The sequence below is a fragment of the Vulpes lagopus genome, chromosome 6 (genome assembly GCF_018345385.1).
Source record: "Vulpes lagopus strain Blue_001 chromosome 6, ASM1834538v1, whole genome shotgun sequence".
NCBI lineage: Eukaryota > Metazoa > Chordata > Mammalia > Carnivora > Canidae > Vulpes > Vulpes lagopus.
Window position 1 is genome coordinate 15,234,991 of NC_054829.1, and position 21,519 is coordinate 15,256,509.

The following is a 21,519-nucleotide window of genomic DNA, read 5'->3' on the forward strand; positions in this document are numbered from 1 at the left end:
CATCCACGTTGAAGCAAATGGTGGGTATTTGTCGTTTCTAATTGCTGAGTAATATTCCATTGTATACATAGACCACATCTTCTTTATCCATTCATCTTTCGATGGACACCGAGGCTCCTTCCACAGTTTGGCTATTGTGGCCATTGCTGATAGAAACATCGGGGTGCAGGTGTCCCAGCGTTTCATTGCATCTGAATCTTTGGGGTAAATCCCCAGCAGTGCAATTGCTGGGTCGTAGGGCAGGTCTATTTTTAACTCTTTGAGGAACCTCCACACAGTTTTCCAGAGTGGCTGCACCAGTTCACATTCCCACCAACAGTGTAAGAGGGTTCCCTTTTCTCCGCATCCTCTCCAACATTTGTTGTTTCCTGCTTTGTTAATTTTCCCCATTCTCACTGGTGTGAGGTGGTATCTCATTGTGGTTTTGATTTGTATTTCCCTGATGGCAAGTGATGCAGAGCATTTTCTCATGTGCATGTTGGCCATGTTCATGTCTTCCTCTGTGAGATTTCTCTTCATGTCTTTTGCCCATTTCATGATTGGATTGTTTGTTTCTTTGGTGTTGAGTTTAATAAGTTCTTTATAGATTTTGGAAACTAGCCCTTTATCTGATATGTCATTTGCAAATATCTTCTCCCATTCTGTAGGTTGTCTTTTAGTTTTGTTGACTGTATCCTTTGCTGTGCAAAAGCTTCTTATCTTGATGAAGTCCCAATAGTTCATTTTTGTTTTTGTTTCTTTTGCCTTTGTGGATGTATCTTGCAAGAAGTTACTGTGGCCGAGTTCAAAGAGGGTGTTGCCTGTGTTCTCTTCTATGATTTTGATGGACTCTTGTCTCACATTTAGATCTCTCATCCATTTTGAGTTTATCTTTGTGTATGGTGAAAGAGAGTGGTCTAGTTTCATTCTTCTGCATATGGATGTCCAATTTTCCCAGCACCATTTATTGAAGAGACTGTCTTTCTTCCAATGGATAGTCTTTCCTCCTTTAAGAGATATGTATTGGGGATCCCTGGGTGGCGCAGCGGTTTGGCGCCTGCCTTTGGCCCAGGGCGCGATCCTAGAGATCTGGGATCAAGTCCCACATCGGGCTCCTGGTGCATGGAGCCTGCTTCTCCCTCTGCCTGTGTCTCTGCCTCTCTCTCTCTGTATGACTATCATAAATAAAAAATAAAAAAAAAAATTAAGAGATATGTATCTAAGAGCAAAGAGTTTTGAAGTGTTTTGTGACTTGAAACTTGAAAATTTCTAGACAGTATTAAATTTCAGCCTTTCCTCCTTATTTTTCCTTCTTTCTTTCTTATGTCTTGTATCCCTTCTTAATTTTTCCCTACCCACCCCTCCATATTTACCCTTATGACATAATGAATTATGAAGTTGGGAGGGTACTCCAGTTTTTAAAAAACAAGCATGTAAGTTATTATTAATACTCATAGACCCAGATAAGGGAATATGTCAGGCATAGAGAAAGGTAAAAAATTATAATCCAAATGTTAAATAAGTGCTTACCATTGTCTTGGAAATATTCATTATTTTATTTTATTATTTTATTTTTTAGATTATTTATTTATTTGAGAGATAGAGTGAGAGAGCGAGCATGTACACATGAGCTGGAGGGAGAGAGCGGGAGAACCCAGAGCAGTATACTACACTGAGCACAGAGCCCAATATGGGGCTCAATTTCCCATTTCCAACTCTGAGCCAAAATGAAGAGTTGGATCTTTAACTGCCTGAGCCACCCAAGGTGCCACTCATTATTTTAAATAATATAAAATAACACATGTGAAAGTCTTTGTATCTGTAATATACCATTAGCTTTTTTTTTATTGTTATTATTCTTTACCCATGTTTACGATTTTGGTAAACAAGAAAATGCTAGCTAATTAACCCTTTAATGGATATATAAACATTCTGACGGGTGACAAGCTGGTTGGGTTGGTGGAGCATGTTATCCTTCATCTCAGGGTTGTGAGTGCCAGCCCCATGTTAGTGGAGAGATTACTTAAAAATAAGATCTTAAAAAAAAAAAATACTGAACATTCTTTCAGTATTTGTTTTCCTAATGAATGTATGGTTCATTATGTTTCTAGAAATTACTTGATCACTTCTATGACTCATGATTGCATTTGAGCTGTTTTGTCAGTTTATGAAGCCATAAGAAATGACCCTCTATTAGTTGGGTTTCACAGCTTGATTATAGCTGGTGATATGCATATGTATATAAATATGCATATGTGTATATGTATAAAATATACATGTGTATATATATGATCTATATCATATATATGTGTATATATATCATTGTATATATAAATACCATATATATGTGTATAGTTATATATATATAATCATGATGAAATATTGTGCATATTAATATATTCAGTTACATAGCCAAAGGAATTAACATATATAATTAAGGGCCCGATCAGTTGAATTTGAGTTCATACAAAGGGAAATTATTCTGAGAAGGTCTGACCTAATTAGTTGAGGTTTTTAATCACTTTCCCACTGGCTTGGGAGAAAGTAAAGAGCCATGTTGTGAGAACAGGAAGCCACATAGCAAAGACCTAAGAGAGGCCTCTAGGAGCCAAGTGCATTCCCTACGAGCCGAGATGAAAACAGAGACCTCAGACACACTGCTACAATAATCTAAAGTCTAATCTAAAGTCTGTCAAGAACCAGTGATCTTGCAAGATAGCCTCAAGCCTCAGGTGTTACCACAGCCCCAGCTGACACCTTGATTTCAGCCTGGTCATGACTCAAATAGAGAACCGAACTAATCCATGCTTTGCTACCCAAGCTGATTGTCTGCATTTCTAATATGATAATATCACCCTACATTAATTGTAAAATAATTGCTATGTCTTATGAATGGAGTGTCTCTTTTATCAATATCATTATTTCCATATCTTCTTTTAATCCTCAAGCATGGTTTCTGTTGATTCTTTAAACATATACATTATATAATGCCATGAAGTCTTTGTCTGCTAAGTCTATCATCTCATCTCCCTTCAAAGCATTTTCTATTGCCTTTCTCCCCTGTGGATGGATCACACTTTCCTGTTTCATTAAATATCCCGTAATTTTTTGTTGTTGTTGAAAATTGATCATATTAAGAACTCTTGGGGTGCCTGGGTGGCTCAGTCAGTTAAGCATCTGCCTTTAATGCAGGTCATAATCTCGGTGTCCTGGGATCAAGCCCAGGGAGTTGGGCTCTCTTCTCAGTGGAGAGTCTGCTTTTCCCTCTCCCTCTGTAATCTCTCTTACTCTCTCTCAAATAAATAAAACATTTTAAAAAGAAGAAAGAAAGAAAAGAAAGAAAAAGAGAAAGAACGAGAAAGAAAGAAAGAAAGAAAGAAAGAAAGAAAGAAAGAGAAAGAAAGAAAGAAAGAAAGAAAGAAAGGAAAGAAAGAAAGAAAGAAAGAAAGAAAGAAAGAAAGAAAGAAGAAAGAAAGAAAGAAAGAAAGAAAGAAAGAAAGAAAGAAAGAAAAAGTCTGGAGGCAGATCTGACACTTCTACCAGAGGTGATTGTTGTTCTTTGCTTGGTCATTTGTGTATTTATTTAGTGACTTGGCTAAACTAATTCTGTGAAATATTTTCCTAACAAAATGTGCAGTCTTTCCTGTCCCTGCTTGGATTTTCATCCTTTGTTTTTATCTTTTAATTTAGCTACCTAGGCATTGCCTGTGTCAGCACGATCTACCTAGTGATCAAAGGTTGGGCTTGAGCCTGCTAGTCAGATATTTACTTATTAGCATTCTACATATATACATATTTATGTGGACTTGTAAGACACTTTCAGGTTTCAGTGAATTTATATGTTGGTTTATGCTTCCCATTTAGATGGAAGTTTTTAGGTTGAGTGTTCACTCTCTGAGCTTTCTTGAGAAGCTTCAGTCTTGGGTACACACACAGTCCTCTAGAATGCCAGGAATATGTGTAATTTTATTTTTGAAGCTAGTTTCCTAGGAGTTGCCTGTGAGTCACAATAGCTTATTGAGCAAGTGTTTGGTTAGAGGTTTCATTTAAGCCCCCTTTGCCTGTGAAGCTTCTACCCTGTGTTTAAGGGTCTGTGTGAAGTTGGGTAATGCTTTCAGGTCTGCCCCGTGTGCTGCTCTGATCCTTGCTGAGCAGGTGCAGCTTATCACAAGTGTATAGTGTTTCTGACTCTCAGGGTAGACCATGATCCCAGGAGGGTTCTTCTTGGCTGTTTCCTTTCTACTAAAGTTTGGTTCTTTCTACGAAACTTCTGCTAGTCTGCCATTTTGCTGGCATTGGGAAACTAGCACGTTCTTCTTCATTGCTTTCCATCAAGAACTCGAGATTCCAATAATGCCCTGAGGCCTGGGTTTCTCCACCCAGTTCTAATAAACTCAGTACCCTCAGGCAGAGTCTTGGAGTCCTTCATTCCTAAGAATGTGCTTTCACCCTAGGCAAAATCCCTGAGTTCCTGCTTGGAGCTGGAATAAGACAAGAACCTGCTTTTCTTGGACTGACATGCTTACTCCCTGTGGGCCATTGAGAAGGAGGGATGTCTGTTTTGTTCACTTGGAACCTTCACCCTAAGAGACAGCTGGGCTGTGAGTGATTGGGGGACTAAGTAATATTGCCCTACAGCCCCTGAAGTAAAGTTTACACACTATGAGTAGATATTAGTAAAAGGAGAGTCTATAGTTGGGGGCTGGATTAGCAGGAAGGTGGGGAAACAATATTCCAGTCCTCCTGGTGTGAAACTGTAATCCTAAACTTGGAGCTGGGAGAATAATAAGGAGCCCCTCTTTCTGTGGCTGTACATGACCCGGTTAGACCTGTAACATGGAGCTGGGAAGGGAAGCAGATTAGAGAGTAGGTTATTTATTTCACCATTCTAACAAAGATTTAGTAGATTTCCTCAGGTGAATGTTTCTCCATTTGGACAATTTGGACTTTAAGTGATTTAAAAAATCTTCACCATTTAAATTGCTGTTTGGGGGCCACCTGGGTGACTAACTGGTTGAGTGTTTGCCTTTGGCTCTGGTCGTGCGTGGTTCTGGGATCCTGGGATCGAGTCTAGCATCAAGCTCTCCACGGAGAGCCTGCTTCTCCCTCTGCATATGTCTCTACCTCTCTCTCTGTGTCTCTCATGAATAAATAAATAAAATCTTTAAAAAAAAATATCGTTTTGGTGGGTAGAGGATCTCTGCCAAGTTCCTTACTCAGAAGTCTCATTTTCTGAATGTCTTGTTTTTTTTTTTTTTTAAGAGTTTTGATAAAGAGACTTATGTTCTAGCCTTTTTCTCCATTGCTCTCCCAGCCACAGGCCTCACATGCACCAACACCACCATCTCCATGCAATCAGCCATGCACATTTCCTCCACAGCCCACCTGGAAAGCTGAATCTTTACTATACACATAGCATTCAGTCTGTTGCATGAGCCTGTCACTTATGAACCAGAGGAACCTGCCTCCTCCTGGTCTTAACAGTCATATATTTCAACTAATCCAACCACAGCTATATGCATTGCATAGCCTCCACTATTTTCTTGATTACTTTTGGAATTAGGAGTAACAGTGAAAATCATTAACATTAAACATTCCAATCATATCAGTTCTTCATACAAGCTTTCTGCTTTCCCCAAACTGTCTAACCTAAAACACAACAAAGACTATTCAAAGCCTAAGTTACTCTGTCCATCTGTTTCCCTTCCATGTTTAAAAGGCCACTGTGCTCTGAATTGCTCACTTAAAATAAACTTTTCACATATTTTTTCCTCTCTTCTGTCAGCTATTTAAAAGGTTAGTGGCATATTTTTCTGTCTTCAGACCATCATTACCTACTCAGTCTCTACAAATTCTTCCAGATACATCTCCTTGGCTACATTTCTCCCAGCTGCCTTTCAGAATATGTCCATGTCTTTGTAAGATGCCAAATATGTTGAATACATTTAATGCTTTAGAGTTTTGTCCTATAATTAAAAAAATCTATTTATTTCCTTAAGATTTTTAACATTCCAGGAATATGATTCCCTTTACACTTTCTTGCGGTTGCGGTTAATGTACGATTAGCAATACCAAGATATACATTACATTGATTGCTAATGTTAGTTGAATAGCTAAGTAGGGCTCATGGAGGAAAACAATAGAAAGTCATGTTGTGCTATGGCTCAGAAATCACTTGCCTTCTAATCTTTGGAAACTCTGTTATTTAAGGAAAATCAGCATATTGTCTTTAAGAGGTCTGAACTATAGTCCCAGAAAAGCTTCCTTCAAATTTAATTAACATTTTTTTGGAAGACTCTTACATGCATTTTATTAGTTTTCTGGCTTTGGACAAGTTACTTAATGTCATTGAGCCCATATTTCCACATCTACAAAATGAAAAATCTGGACATCGTGATTTCTAAAGATCCCCTCCATACTAAAATTCTCTCCTTTCAGTACTCTAGAAAGTCTCCAATTATGGTTGACCGTAATTGACTTGCTGATGTCAGAACCTGGCTTGGTTGATAATAGAATGGTTGTCACTGCCAAGTCCCATCCCTGTGGTTGAGTGTCCTTAGGAGAAGTCCATATTTGGAGGCTTTCTGTATGACTTGCTCATAGATGGCTATCCCAACCCTTAAGGAAGGTAGGACTCCATTGTCAGCAACTCCTTCCTAATATATAAGCCAAATCCATGTTTCAAGAATTCCAGAAAATTGAAATTAAGTTCAGATCAGACACATTCTATACTATTCAAAGAGAGTTTTAAAAATATACTTAAAAGTTTTAATATATCACAATTTGCTTATCTTACCCCACCCCTTACTTCCACCACACACAGCCTTTTCAATATGTCCAAGGCAGTGTTATCCAGTTTGAAATTGGGAGTAAAGGGGGTGGTCGAGGAGCCTGGAGCCAAAAGCAACACTGAAACTAATAAGAAATCCCAATTTGTCAAGTCAATGTAACCGTTTGCCAAACAATGTTTTAAATGATTTAAATATCCCAGTGTGTATTATAGACCAGTTCTTGAGTTATGTTAACCTACACACTGACAAGTTATGTGGATTTTCATGTACTAATTTACAAACTCCCCAAGAAAGAACTAAAGAATATATGTATCTTTTCATTCTTTACAAGGAAGTTATAGAATTATTTTCCTGACAACACACATGATTTGGTAACCACATCAAGCCAAAACATATCTACCATATTACCCTCCCTATCAGGTTACATTGAAAATGTTCTCCTTATAACACTCAATAAACAGTCTCATATGTGCACCATAAACCTTTGTTATATGTGCCAGATTGAGAAAGAGCAGAGGAGCTCTGTGGAAGGTCTTTAAGTCCCAGGCTGTTTGCTCATAGTTCAGTTGGAGGATGAACTACAATATTCAGGAGGGGGATTAATGAGTTAAACAACGTTATTTGCCCAGAAGACTCATAGTGCTATATGCCAGTTTGAGCTACAAGGTGAAAGACCAGAAATTACAACTGGCAGCCTCATTTGAGTAGGTAATGAGTGAGCTGTGATGGTTCATTACTCATTGTGATAGAGATTGGTTATAATATGTAAGCTGCTTTATTAGGTGTCAATCTTATGGGACTTAGAGACATTTTCTAAGGGAGGACCTCTATTCTGACTTGTCCTGTGCTTATTCAGGAATAGTAGGAATAGCCATCACTTCGTTTGGAAATGAGATCTCTGCTAAAGACATGAAGGAATTACCTGGATGTTGAGATCTTCTTGATCAATTTGGCACATCATCTAGGGATATGGTGATACATGCTGACCCCTTAAACTGGGTCATAAGATGTAAGTAGAGAAATGAGATACAAATTTTTTGGGGGGGGTCTGAGATATAGTTGGTTTTTAGTAAAATTATAAATAGTCAAGGACATGGTCTGGCTCCATTCAACAAGTATTTTATGTTTGTATTTTTAGAGGAGGGGAGGGGCAGAGGCAGAGAGAGAATCTTAAGCTGGTTCCAAACCCAGCACAGAGTCCAATGCAGGGCGTGATTTCACAATCCTAAGATCATGACCTGAGCTGAAATTGAGTTGGATGCTTAACCAACTGAGCTATCTAGGTACCCCTCAACAAATGTTTTTTTTTTTTTTAAGAAATCATTTTTTTTTTAATTTTTTTTTTTTTTTTTTATGATAGTCACAGAGAGAGAGAGAGAGGCAGAGACACAAGCAGAGGGAGAAGCAGGCTCCATGCACCGGGAGCCCGATGTGGGATTCGATCCCGGGTCTCCAGGATTGCGCCCTGGGCCAAAGGCAGGTGCCAAACCACTGCGCCACCCAGGGATCCCCAACAAATGTTTTAAACTACTATTTTCTGCCAGGCATTCCAATATCTTCATATATAATAATTTTTACATATATATGTACAATGTTCATTCATTCTCTCTCAAAGTTGAAAGAAAGAAAGATTATTTGTTCATTTCTGGAAGCAAAATAATAACCAATGGGATCAACATTGAAAAGGATAGCATGGAGGAAACATTGATATGCAGAGAAAATTCAGATAAAATCTGGTGGTGAGAAAAATAAATTAAGCATGGTGTGGTAGTGAAAGAGAAGAGATGCCTCAAGCCAGGGAAGAAAGCGATAACTTAAAACATGTTATTGAGTTTTTCAGCCTCCTAGAAGGATAGAGTGCTTCTGAAAATTCTCTCAAGTCCATCAACCACCCAATAAAAAAACCTTGATTAAATTTTTGTTTTTCACCTTAGAATGAAGAACCTTTAGAATTGATAAGTGTCCCTGAGGCATTCTGGCTGCAGTATCTACAAGGTCAGAAATTAACTGATTTATTCAACTGTTTTGTGAGTATAGTCATAGAGAATTCTAAAATAAAAAATATTTTTGTTGTTTATATCTTAAGGTAACTATATTTACACAAAGCAAGTGACAAATGTCTGACAGATAATATAGAGTAAAAGTCCAGAATAAAGCATGGGAACATAGCATCTAAATCAGATATCAACAGCCTATAAGGCTTTGGAGTATAGTACATACCACCCTAAGCAAGGACATTTGAGGGCTTTAATAAAAGTACCAAAATAATAGTTATGGCAGTAGAAATGGAAGCATAGCAACCGGACTAAGAGATGATCAAGTGGGGAGGTCCTATCTGAGAGTTGGTCATCCAGAAATACTGGATATTTCCAGTAAAGGAGAACTAATTGAGTTAGCTCTAGTTAGAAATTGTTTCATCTGTTATTAAGAAAGACTCTGTCCATAAAATATATCCATGAATCTATACTATGGTCTCTGGAGTTATAGTGAATAAATAAATGCCTTCTTCAAAAATTCATAAGTAACTTTTATTGTACATTTCAACTGTGAAATGAGTGAACTCCCCTTCATTTTTGTTCCTCTATTTTCTGCTTCCCTCTCCTCCAATCTAAATGCTCTCTCACACTTTACCAGACATCCATGTATCCCATATCTTCCTGATTTCTGAGTTCATCTTCCCTCTGCCGTAGAAGAAGATTTGATTCTATCAATTACATTTGCAATGAATCTCAGTTCTAGTTGAACAAGGATTTTAAGACCCTAATAATCCATGTGCCTATCTTCTTCAAACTCTTTCTCTTTTTTGTCACTTGAGGAGTCAGCACAATGAGAAGCTCTAAACTGTTGCTTCCACTTTGTGAGTTTAACTATCACCAAGTATGGAAGATCACCATACAGTGGACAAATATGTCCCAAAACCAGAAACCTCCATCACAGAGGTTGTCTTAGTCAGAATAGGCTGATAGCTAACACAAACAACCTGAAAATCCTAATAGCGTAAAGGGAAAAACACTAAGTTTTTAGAACAAAAATTTTTTTTTTTTTTCATTCAGGTCACAACTCTAATGCAACTGGTAGGGGAGCCAAGACTCCAGTGGGTCATTCAGGAGCCCAGGATTTTCATCATTTTCCCTATCAGCTGCTGGTGCTTTACACTTCTTTACAATTTTTTTTTTTAGTATCTAGAATGGAAACAGTTTTTCCGTGCGTCATTCGTCATTTTTATCCGCATTCCATTGCCAAGAACTCAGTAACACATCCTCATTTATCCAGAAAAGAGAGATCAGGAAATAATTTGGCTGTATGCCTAGGAAAAAGGGAAATCAGTCTGTAGTCTCTGCCCCAGAGGCTTATATATTGGTGTATTTAGATAAGACTGGGCAGAAAAAGAGACAAAAGCAAATGAAGACCATATATAATGGGGCTTTTGATTCAGAACCAGTGATTCATACGTAAGTGTACATTTATGCTATATGTATTATGATACTGATGAAATTAGGAAAAAATGAGACTGTCCTTCCTATATAGACAGATAGTGTGTTTTGAACTGCTTCCCCTACACCTATGACTATTCTAGCACATAGTAGGAGATCCCAAAAAGTCGTTAAGTAAATTGGCACATAGTGCAGAGCTAACAAAATTAAAATAAAGGCCTACGTGGACCAGTTATGACAAAGTAATGTTACTTGACATTTATGTGTATTACTTACTTTTATGTCTAATTAATATAGAGGCAATAAAGATGAAGAGTTTGATTATATACTACACAAATTAACATATTACAGTTTATTTGATTTCAACAGTAAATCCTATAAAAATGTACTCAATCTTTCTGGTTTGATTATTTATAGAGTCCTCTGGATTGAAGGGTATAGTGGACAAAACATAGCAAAGTCAGCAGGGATTTAATTAAATTTACTATACAGAATATACATTGGAGCTGATTGTTTTGTACCTGCCAATCACAGAACAATATTCTGTGAGAAGAAGGAAAAAAAAATGTCAAATTCAGCTGCTGACATTTTGCTTAAGACTGGCCTAGATGCCTCTACTTCAGATGTTTCATGCATATGGTCAGTACTTGATGTCAACGTGGTCCTACAAAAACTACCACAATCTAGTCTCCATATCATAAAAATGTTACTAAAGGAGTGAATATTCTAAAATCTTACCAGCTTCATATCTTTCTATTCTAAAACAAAATACAATGTTTTTCATTCTGGCTAAATGAAATAGTTTGTGTAGTGGCTTTAATTTTCTTTTTCAAGACAGTTATCATAATATTTTCAGGGGATTGGGTAAGAGAACTAAGAAACCTGCAAAGGTTAAGACGTTTAAATTACAACATAGTGTACATTTGTCAAATATCATATTCTGTGTATATGCAAAATATTCTTTATCACAAAACAATTATATGTATTGGCAAATTGTTATATTCTGCATATATTAAAATGTGTGCATATATTTATTAGTTTGAACAATACAAAATCAGCCATATTTGACTACCTTTTAATGTATAAAAATGGTAATTTCCTAGGGTCCAATCCAACATACACCCATGTACACATACCCATTTTTTTCTCTCACAACATTATCTTTCCATCAGGAATGGCCCAGCCAGATGGATTCATTCCACTCAAATTAGTGGTAAAGAGAGACAGACTCTTAAAATTGCATTATTTTATGCTGACAGAACTCTTTTGAAGAACATTTTTCTGCTGAGCTTGTGTGAGGACCAAATTCTGTGTCCATAAGTTATTCTGACTTGTTATGTGTTTTTGAATCCGCACCCCCCTCATTTTCTGTGTCTAACTGACTCAGAAATACCACTAATGATGCAGTAAATTTATCCAAAAATTTCATAATAACCACCATTCGTTTGGAGATTTGTGACAGGTTTTCGGGAGAAATATCCTTTCCAGTTGTTAAGGAATGCCAAAGTCTTTCCCAGTAATTTCAGAGATCTTTTAGGCACACCTCCCAGTTAAATTGTAAGGTAGGAAAAAGTGAGAAAATAAGTCTCAGCTACCAGAGGAAATGTTGTTTTCATACTTGAATATACTGATTAAGTGTTTTGAAGAAAATGTTTCTGTGAAGAGTTTCTGTAACAAAATGTCACACGAGATTTCCAGGGCTAGTAGAAGATACCAATTTTAAAACAAGATGTTTGGTGTGGACTGAGTGTATGTCCAAAATTCATATGTTGAAGCCCCAATTCCCAATGTCACAGTATGTGGAAGTGTGACCTTTGAGAGATAATTAGGTCAGAGGGTGGAACATTCATGTATGGAATTGGTGTACTTCTAAGAAGAGACATGGGAGAGATCATCTCTCTTTTGCATATGAGGATATAGCAAGAAGTCAGTCATCATGCAAGGAAGGGAGCTCTCGCCGGACACCAGCTCTGCTAGAGTCTTGATTTTAGACTTTCCATTCTCCAGAACTGTGAGAATTGATGTTTATTTAAGCTGCCTAATCTGTGGTATTCTGTTATAGCAGCCCAAACTAAGGCAACATCCCTTTAAATTTTATTTACCTTCAGCTCCTTAAAATCAGGAGCTAGTAGCTAAGAGATAATTTGTACATGAATCACTGAATGAAATCATGGAAGATAGTCGACTAATCCTCTTCCTCTGGACTCATAGGGTCGCCTTCATTGTGTTCAATTTTTTTTTTGTTCAGTCTAGGGAGAGACACAATGAAAAATGCATTCCACCAAAACAACAAACAGAAAACAGTCCAACATTAAGAATTATAAAGTCATAAAAAAAGAATTATAAAGTCGTAATGCTTCCTTTTTAAAATATTTTCTTTTCTAAATACTTTCACCAAGAACTTTCCCCCACTATATTAATTTGTAAAATTTTGGATGTAGTTGTCCATACATATTATGAACTCACTGTGGTCTTCTCTAGTGTTTCTGCATGTCCCTTTTCCTCTTTAGAGACCTTATTGTGAAAATTATGTTTAGTCAATATTTCCCTTTTTCTTTCCATTTGGTCATTGAACACAGAAATTTTGTCTCTGCACTAAAACGGCTCATGTCAAAGTGAACATCAGCTTCTATGTTGCCATACCAATGGTCAAATTCAGGTTGCAATTGTAGTCTTCTGTTCAGTCACAAGAATTTTCTTTTCACAGTTTTTAACCAATATAATCAGACAATATGAAACTGATGATGGGATATTAATTTAATTAAACTAATTTATTTATTTTAAAGATTTTATTTACTTATTCATGAGAGACACAGAGAGAGAGAAGCAGAGACATAGACAGAGGGAGGAGAAGCAGGCTCCATGCAGGGACCCCAAAGTGGAACTAGACCCTAGGACTCCAGGATCACACACTAAGCTGAAGGCAGATGTTCAATCACTGAGCCACCCAGGTATCCCTGGAATTTTAATTTAAAAAGTAGTTTAAACAAATGTGTTGTGGTTGTTGAAATTTGCCTGGCAATCTTTCATTTCATTGTTGGACTAGTGACAAATTTCATATATGAAACTAGTTCATTAGAGAACTTAGATTTTACTGGGTGCTAAAGTCAAATTTGCAGCTAGAATGAGTCTTTACTTCAGGGTAAAATGTATTTTTCACCATACATTACTCCTCATCTACTTATTGATATATAAGAAGACCTCTAGAATATCTAAAAATGGAGGGGGGAGGATTTCTAATGGCATATAAATAATTCCCTGAGAATGTTACTTGTTATTTTATACCCGAGAAAGTGTCTTTATACTTGTATATTATTTCTTTTTAAAATTATTTTTATTTTTGTATACTATTCCTGAGTCAAATATTTTAAATCAATTAGAAAGAATCTTTATGGGATTTAAGTCTAAATTCATCAGGACCTGAATAAAGTAATAAGAAAACTTGGAGTCACAGAATTTTCATCCTACTTTTAAAAACTCAAGGTTCAAACAATAGATTGAATAAAGTTATTATGTAATAAAAATTTGCCTAAACTTTAAATGAACACATATTGGGATTCAATATTACCAGTTTGGATTCTAATTTTTAATGTTATTTAAAATTATTTTGCATAGGATTTCCTAAATGGACTCACTCTATGACGTATACTGAGGTTTTGTGAGGTGTCATATTTTCTTTTTTTTTCTTTTTTTTTTTTTTTGAGGTGTCATATTTTCAAAAAAAAAAAAAAGTGAAAAACACAAAACACAAGAAATAATATAATAAACATCCAGATTGCCACCACATAGTTAAAATCATGATAATATTTTGTCATCATTGTTTTAAGACAGTTTTAAAAGATAATAATTACTTGCTCATAAAATTTAAGTATTTTTGGCCCTCAACCAATGAAGTCACATGCTCACTATACTTAGTACTTTAAAAAGAACATTTAAGAATTCACATAAAGCATATTTTACTGTATATATATATGTGTATGTGTGTACACAAAATTATTTTTTGAGTTTTTGTCTGTTATTTCATCCAGTCCTTTTGTAGTATTGCATTATGTAAAACTGGGCTATCCTTCTATCAGATATTTAATTCATTTCAATGTTTCACTATCTCAGTGTCCCATTAATCTTAGGTACCACAAATTGGTCTCCAGAGAAGTTACCATAAATAAGAGAAAAACTCTGAAGAATAAGAAATTGAAATAAAATGATAAAGGAAGTCATACTAGACAAATATGAACCAAAAGAACAGTAAAATAGCAGTCTTAAAATCTGTTCGAATAAAATTTGAGGCAAAACTATATCATATGGGAAAGAGAACAGTAATATATAATGGTAAAAGAAACAATAGAGCAAGAAGATATATCCATCATAAACAGATATACAACTAATAATAAATTTCTACAATATATCATACAGAGAGAAATATATAAGTCATCAGATTTAATCAGTCAAGCAGACAAATATAAGCAGAAATATTGAAAATCTGAAAAATAGCATTAATAAACCCAAGCTATTGCATACAGAAGACACAGAAATATTCTTCTCAGGAACACATGAAATATTAAGGAAACTAGAATATGCTTAAGGTGACAAAGGAAGCTTCAATGGATGCTAAAGAATTCCATAGAGATGATATACGCCCAAGATATTGCAAAAAAGTACTGCAATCAGAATGGGAAGAGTAGCTTCCATTTTTTATATACATAAGAAAATCAAATTACCGTTTTTAAAATAAAATATGGTTTTAAATGTATTCAAAGGCATAATTAAGAGACAATTAGGATTAAATTAAATTTTACACATCATAATTTATGAAACTCAGTTAAGTCAGTGTTTACAAAACCTTAAAGATTTAAATATATTTATTAAGAAATAGAAAAGGTTACACCAAAAGCTAGAAGTTACTGAGGAATAAACATAATAAGAAGGTAAAGGATCTGTACTTTGAAAACTATAGAACACTTATTAAAGAAATTGAAGAAGACACAAAGAAATGGAAAAATGTTCCATGCTCATGGATTGGAAGAACAAATATTGTTATGTCTATGCTACCCAGAGCATAGACATATTTGATGCAATTCCTATCAGAAAACTATCAACGTTTTCAACAGAGCTGGAACAAATAATCCTAAAATTTGTATGGAACCAGAAAAGACCCCAAATCGCCAGAGGAATGTTGACAAAGAAAACCAAAGCTTGTAGCATCACAATTCTAGACTTTAAGCTGTATTATAAAGCTGTAATAATCAAGACAGTATGGTACTGGCACAAAAACAAACACATGGACCAATGGAACAGAATAGAGAACCCAGAAATGGACCCTCAACTCTATTGTCAACTCATCTTTAACAAAGCAGGAAATAATATCTAATGGAAAAATGACAGTATCTTCAAATGGTGTTGGGAAAATTTGACAGCCACATACAGATGAATGAAACTGGACCTTTTCCTGACACTATACACAAAAACAAACCCCAAATGGATAAAAGACCTAAATGTGAGACAGGATCCATCAAAATCCTAGAGGAGAACACAGGCAGGAATCTTTTTTACCTCAACCACATCAACTTCTTGCTAGATATGTCTCCAAAGGCAAGGGAAACAGAAGGAAAAATGGCCTATTTGGGACTTCATCAAGATAAAAAGCTTTTGCATTGCAAAAGAAACAGTAGACAAAACCAAAGACAACATAATGGGAGAAGATATTTACAAATGTCTTATCAGATAAAGAGTTAATATCCACGATCTTAAAGAACTTATCAAACTCATCACCCAACAAATGAATAATCCAGTTAAGAAATGGGCAGAAGAAATGAACAGACATTTCTCCAAAGATGACATACAAATGACCAACAGACACAGGAAAAAATGCTCAACGTCACTCAGCATCAAGGAAATACAAATCAAAACCACAATGAGATACCACATCACACTAGTCAGAATGGCTAAAATTAACAGTGAGGAAACAATAGATGTTGGTGACAGCATTGCAAAACGGGAACCCTCTTACACTGTTGGTAGAAATGCAAGCCTGTACAGCCACCCTGGAAAACAGTATGGAGGTTCCTCAAAAAGTTAAAAATAGAGCTACCCTACAACCCAGCAATTGCACCCTAAGTGTCCACAGGACACAAATGTAGTGATCTGAAAAGGCACCTGCACCCCAGTATTTATATCAGGAAGGTCCATAATAGCCAAACTGGAAAGAACCCAAATGTCCACTGACAGATGAATGGATTAAAAAAAAAAAAAAAAAGATGTGGTGTATATAAACAGTGGCATACTACTCAGCTATCAAATTGAAATCTTACCAATTCAATGATATGGATGGAACTAGAGGGTAGCTAAGCAAAATATATCAATCAGAGAAAGACAGCTATCATATTCTTTCACTAATATGTGGAATTTAAGAAACAAAACAGAATTGTAGAGGAAGGGAGAGAAAAATAAAATAAGACAAAATCAGAAAAGGAGACAAACCGTAAGAGACTCCTAACTATAGGTAACAAACTGAAGGTTGTTGGAGGCAAGGGGGGTGGGAGGATGGGGTAACTAGGTGATGGGCGTTAAGGAGGGCACTTGATGGAATGGGCGCTGGGTGTTATATGCAACTGATGAATCCCTAAGCTCTACCTCTGAAACTAATAATACACTCTATGTTAATTAAACGAATTTAAATACAATAAAATTTTTAAAATTAAAAAGAAACAGGAAATAGAACAGGTTAAAAATAAGCTGAACATTTTGATTTGGGGGCAAATCCTTCACAAAAGGAAACAAAAAGATGTAGTGTTCAATAAAATAGAGATTAAAGGTAGTTTATAAATTTAATCAAATTAATAGTAAGTCCTTTTATTAATGGTAAGTTCTTATATGTACTTTTTAAAAAAGATTTTATTTATTCATGAGAGAAACAGAGAGAGAGGCCGACACACAGGCAGAGGGAGAAGCAGGCTCCCTATGGTGAGCCTGACGTGGGACTCCATCACAGGATGCCAGTATCAAGATCTGAACCAAAGGTAGATGCTCAACCACTGAGCCACCCATGCGTGCCTGTGTCTCTATATACTTAATCACACCTTTAACAAGACTGATTAAGAAAAAAGGAAAGAAGATGCATGTAATTAATGTACAGATTTCAAAAGGGCAATGACTATATATACACAACGGACATCAAAAAGTATTATGGAACAATATAACTAATGTGACTTGGAATCAGATAAATTGGTTAAATTAATAGAAAATACAAAATATTTTCAAAAAGCAATAAAGACCTTGAATAACAAAATCAGAAATTTTAAATAATTGTTGAAGACTTCTCCACCCCAAAATCTCTAGGGCCAGAGGATATTTGAGTTTCAAGAAACACTTCAGTTCTGTAACAAATAAATTGTTAAGAAGGAAGGAAGGAAGGAAGAAGGAAGGAAGGAAGGAAGGAAGGAAGGAAGGAAGGAAGGAAGGAAGAAAGAAAGAAAAGAAAAGAAAAGAAAAGAAAAGAAAAGAAAAGAAAAGAAAAGAAAAGAAAAGAAAAGAAAAGAAAAAAGAAAGAAAGAAAGAAAGAAAGAGAAAGAAAGAAGCAAAAGTTATTCAGTTCATTTTATGAGGGTGAAATAATCATGCTCAGTGACGAAACTTCCACTTAATTTGTGATTCTGTGTGTGTTTACATATATTTTGGTGAACAAATTAAAGAGTGTCAGAACAAAAGATGGGCCACTGAAAGAACAAGTAGTCCAAGGTCTTCTATGACAAGTAAGTGTGTGACAAAATGGGGATGGATTGTGTTAGATTTAAAGAGGTTGAAGGAATATAAAAAATTATGCACCCTCCATTTAACTTTTTAACTAAGTGTCTAAGTGACAAAAATCCTAAATAAAATATTAGCTATTTAAATTCAAATATGTGATCAAATAAGTGTATGCATGGAACACAAGGATGTATCAAACAGAAGTATTATCAATGTAATTCATCACACTAATTAAGAGAAAAAGATCATAATTTTCAAAATCAATGACCAAAATTAATTTGGTAAAGTTTAATCACTATTTATAATAAAAATTCTTAGCACACAAGGATCAAAGGGGATTTCTTTAATTTCTATGACAAAATATTTCACACCTGAGAAAAATAACTTCATTTAGCTGAATAACTTCATTATCAAGAACAAGAGAAAAATGGTCCTTATCAATGTTGCTATTTACATGGTATTGAAGGTTCTAGACAATGTAATTGAAAAGAAAAAAAAAAGAAACATTAGTAATACATATGTGTTGAATGGAAGCAGTAAATATGTTTTTATTTGCAAAATGCTTATGATCATCTATTTCCAAAAATTAATATAATCTATAATTGTTGAAACCATTAAGACAGTCCAGCAATTTTATCAAGTAAATAATCAGCCTAGAAAGTCAAGAGTGTTTCTTTACATCATCAAACACCAATGAAGAATTATAAAAACAAGGTAGCATTTACATTAACTTAACACCAAGGAAAGCAAGTAATAATTAGCTAAGTATATACTAGTCTCTATAGAGAAAAAGTATAAACCCCAATAAAAAGTTCTAAATGAATGAATGGGAAGAGGCCAATTCTTCCCAAAATATACTAATATAATGTGTCAAAGTATCAGTTTAATATTTTTAAAGAATTAGTAGTTGCACTAAAATATTAAATGAGTTAATGTAAGTCTGCAAATAATTCAATGGATTTCATTAAAAAAGGCTGATGAAAAGATTTGTCTTATCATATACCAACATATTTTAAATGATATTAACAGTAAACACAAACTGTTGTAGTTTTTGAGAATTATTAGGTAAATAGAAAAATGGAAGATACAGAGATCTCAGAGTCAGTGTTTATATAATAGAAACTTATATGATGGAAGTAATTCCAACATGTGAGGAAAGGAAGGACTGTTAATAGATGGTGTTGAAAATATTGTCTATTACATGGAGACAACAAACCCAACTAAACAAAAAAAAACAAAGCAGAACTTGATCCCTGCTCAATGAAGGATTTGGATAGGATAAAAGTTTAAGTATAAAAGGTGAAACTATAACATTAACAAACTATTAACAATTAATTTTGTGAGCTAGGGGTGAGGAAGTGCATCTTAAAAGTTCAAAATTACAAAATTTAAGGCATCACATGGGAAATGCGACATGTTGATTAGATCAAAATCAAGGTATCTGTCCAACTATACAACAGGATCATTGAATTAGTGGAATGAGGAATGATATTTACAACGCCTCAAAATGACTTGTAAAATAAATGCTCACATATGTCCACAGGAGGATCCAATTAAAGATGTTTACTGTGGTATTGTTAAGAAGCATAGACAACAGCTAAGAGTAATGCATTAAATGCCCATATAACAACAGGGGTAAATCTTTTTATTTTTTTTAATTCAATTAGCCAACATATAGTAATACATCCTTAGTTTCACACGGGTGAATCTTAAACACAAAGTAAAGTGAAAAAAACGAAAAAGAAACATGACATTGGAGATAATACTATACCACTTAACACCTGTACCCAACATAACAGCATACATTTGATTAGTACGCAAGTAAAATGCTAAGCATTGAAACTTTTAAATTGGTTCTTACAGACAAGATGACCTCTATCTCCTCATTTTCCTGGGACAGCCTAGGTTATACATGTTTATGTATTTTCCTGTTCAATTTAGGTCTTTGTTGTTTTAACAACAAAAAAAAAATTTTTTTAATTATTACTTTGAAATAAGCCAGGAGAGTTTTGGTAGACCTCTACTTTGTGCTTCCAGACTCTGCCATGTATTCAACTAATAGTAAACACACATAAAGTAAATGGTTTTTATTTTAACACATGCTTAAATTTGAAATCTAACCACATAGAGTCGGCATTCATTTCCTTTTCCCAGTCCTTTCCAAGTTAAAAATAGTACCTCCATTTCCATTGCATCAAGATGAGCTTTCATTAAGAAATCAAGTGTAAAAAAAAAAAAAAAAAAAGGAAAGAAATCAAGTGTATTCTGAAGTGCATTTAGGGAAACCTAATTCTTTCAGGCCTTGAACAATTATGAGAGAAGTAGTAGACCATTCCTGTTCGATATTTAATGTACCAGCTAGATGTGCAGTGGCCTGAATTGTGGCTTATAAGATTTACAGAGCCATCACTCATTCACTGTTTGGGTCAGCAGAAACAAGAGAAATTATAAGTAGGGTGTACATGGAATACACATGTGTGAAATGGAGCCTGACCAGTCCCACTCTAGAACATACAGAGAGTAGCCTGAATGTTTCTGCTACAGTGGTGTTATCAATTATTGTATAGCAAATATCTACAACCACTTTTTAAACTTGTTTAGTAGTGTTTCTTGAGGACTTGGAAAAAATCCGTTAGGAAGAATGAACTCAAAAGTTAATGCTGGTATTTAATGAAAACGGAGGTACTTAATTCTAGCCTTTCAAGAAAGTTGAAAATGAATGTGTAACTTACACCAGTATTTGTTGGCATTTATCATTCACCATGGGAAGTATTCACTATGCCACTGAGTACATGAAAACTAGTAGACACAAATCTGTTAAAGAAGCATTGGCCTCTATTTTAAAAGTTAGTAGTTGATATAAGGAGATTGTATCCAAATATACCTATAGATGCAGACAGTAAGGACATATATTACTCTCTACAGCATGACTTTTCATTTAGATCTAAAGCTGTGGTCCTGCATTAATTTTATTCACTTTTTTAAAAAATTATTTATTTATGATAGTCACAGAGAGAGAGAGGCAGAGACACAGGCAGAGGGAGAAGCAGGCTCCATGCACTGGGAGCCCGATGTGGGTTTCGATCCCAGGTCTCCAGGATCGCACCCTGGGCCAAAGGCAGGCGCCAAACCGCTGCGCCACCCAGGGATCCCAATTTTATTCACTTTTTAATCTGAGTTTATATATAAAAGGTGAAGAAATAGCTATGAAGTGTGGGCTCCATTACCAGAAGTGATTTAAAACCAGTTAATTTCTTCCATATTTATATTAGGGTCATATATTTTAAAGAGAAAGTTGGTTAATTTCACTAATGGCTTTATTTTTGTATTCTGTTCAAGAACTCAGAGCAACTCTTTTGCTGAGTTTATTCTTTCAAAAGTGAATTCAGTGACATTATTGTACAGAATGCTATTATAAATTGAGTTTAAATGTTAGTTAGAAGGATATTTTGAGAAATATATTTATGAACTCAGAAACAGTAAATGTTAAGCAGATTCAAATAAAATTAAAACTGTGCAGCAAAAATGTATCATTTAAAAATGTTTAAAAAATAAATTGTAAACCGTATCCA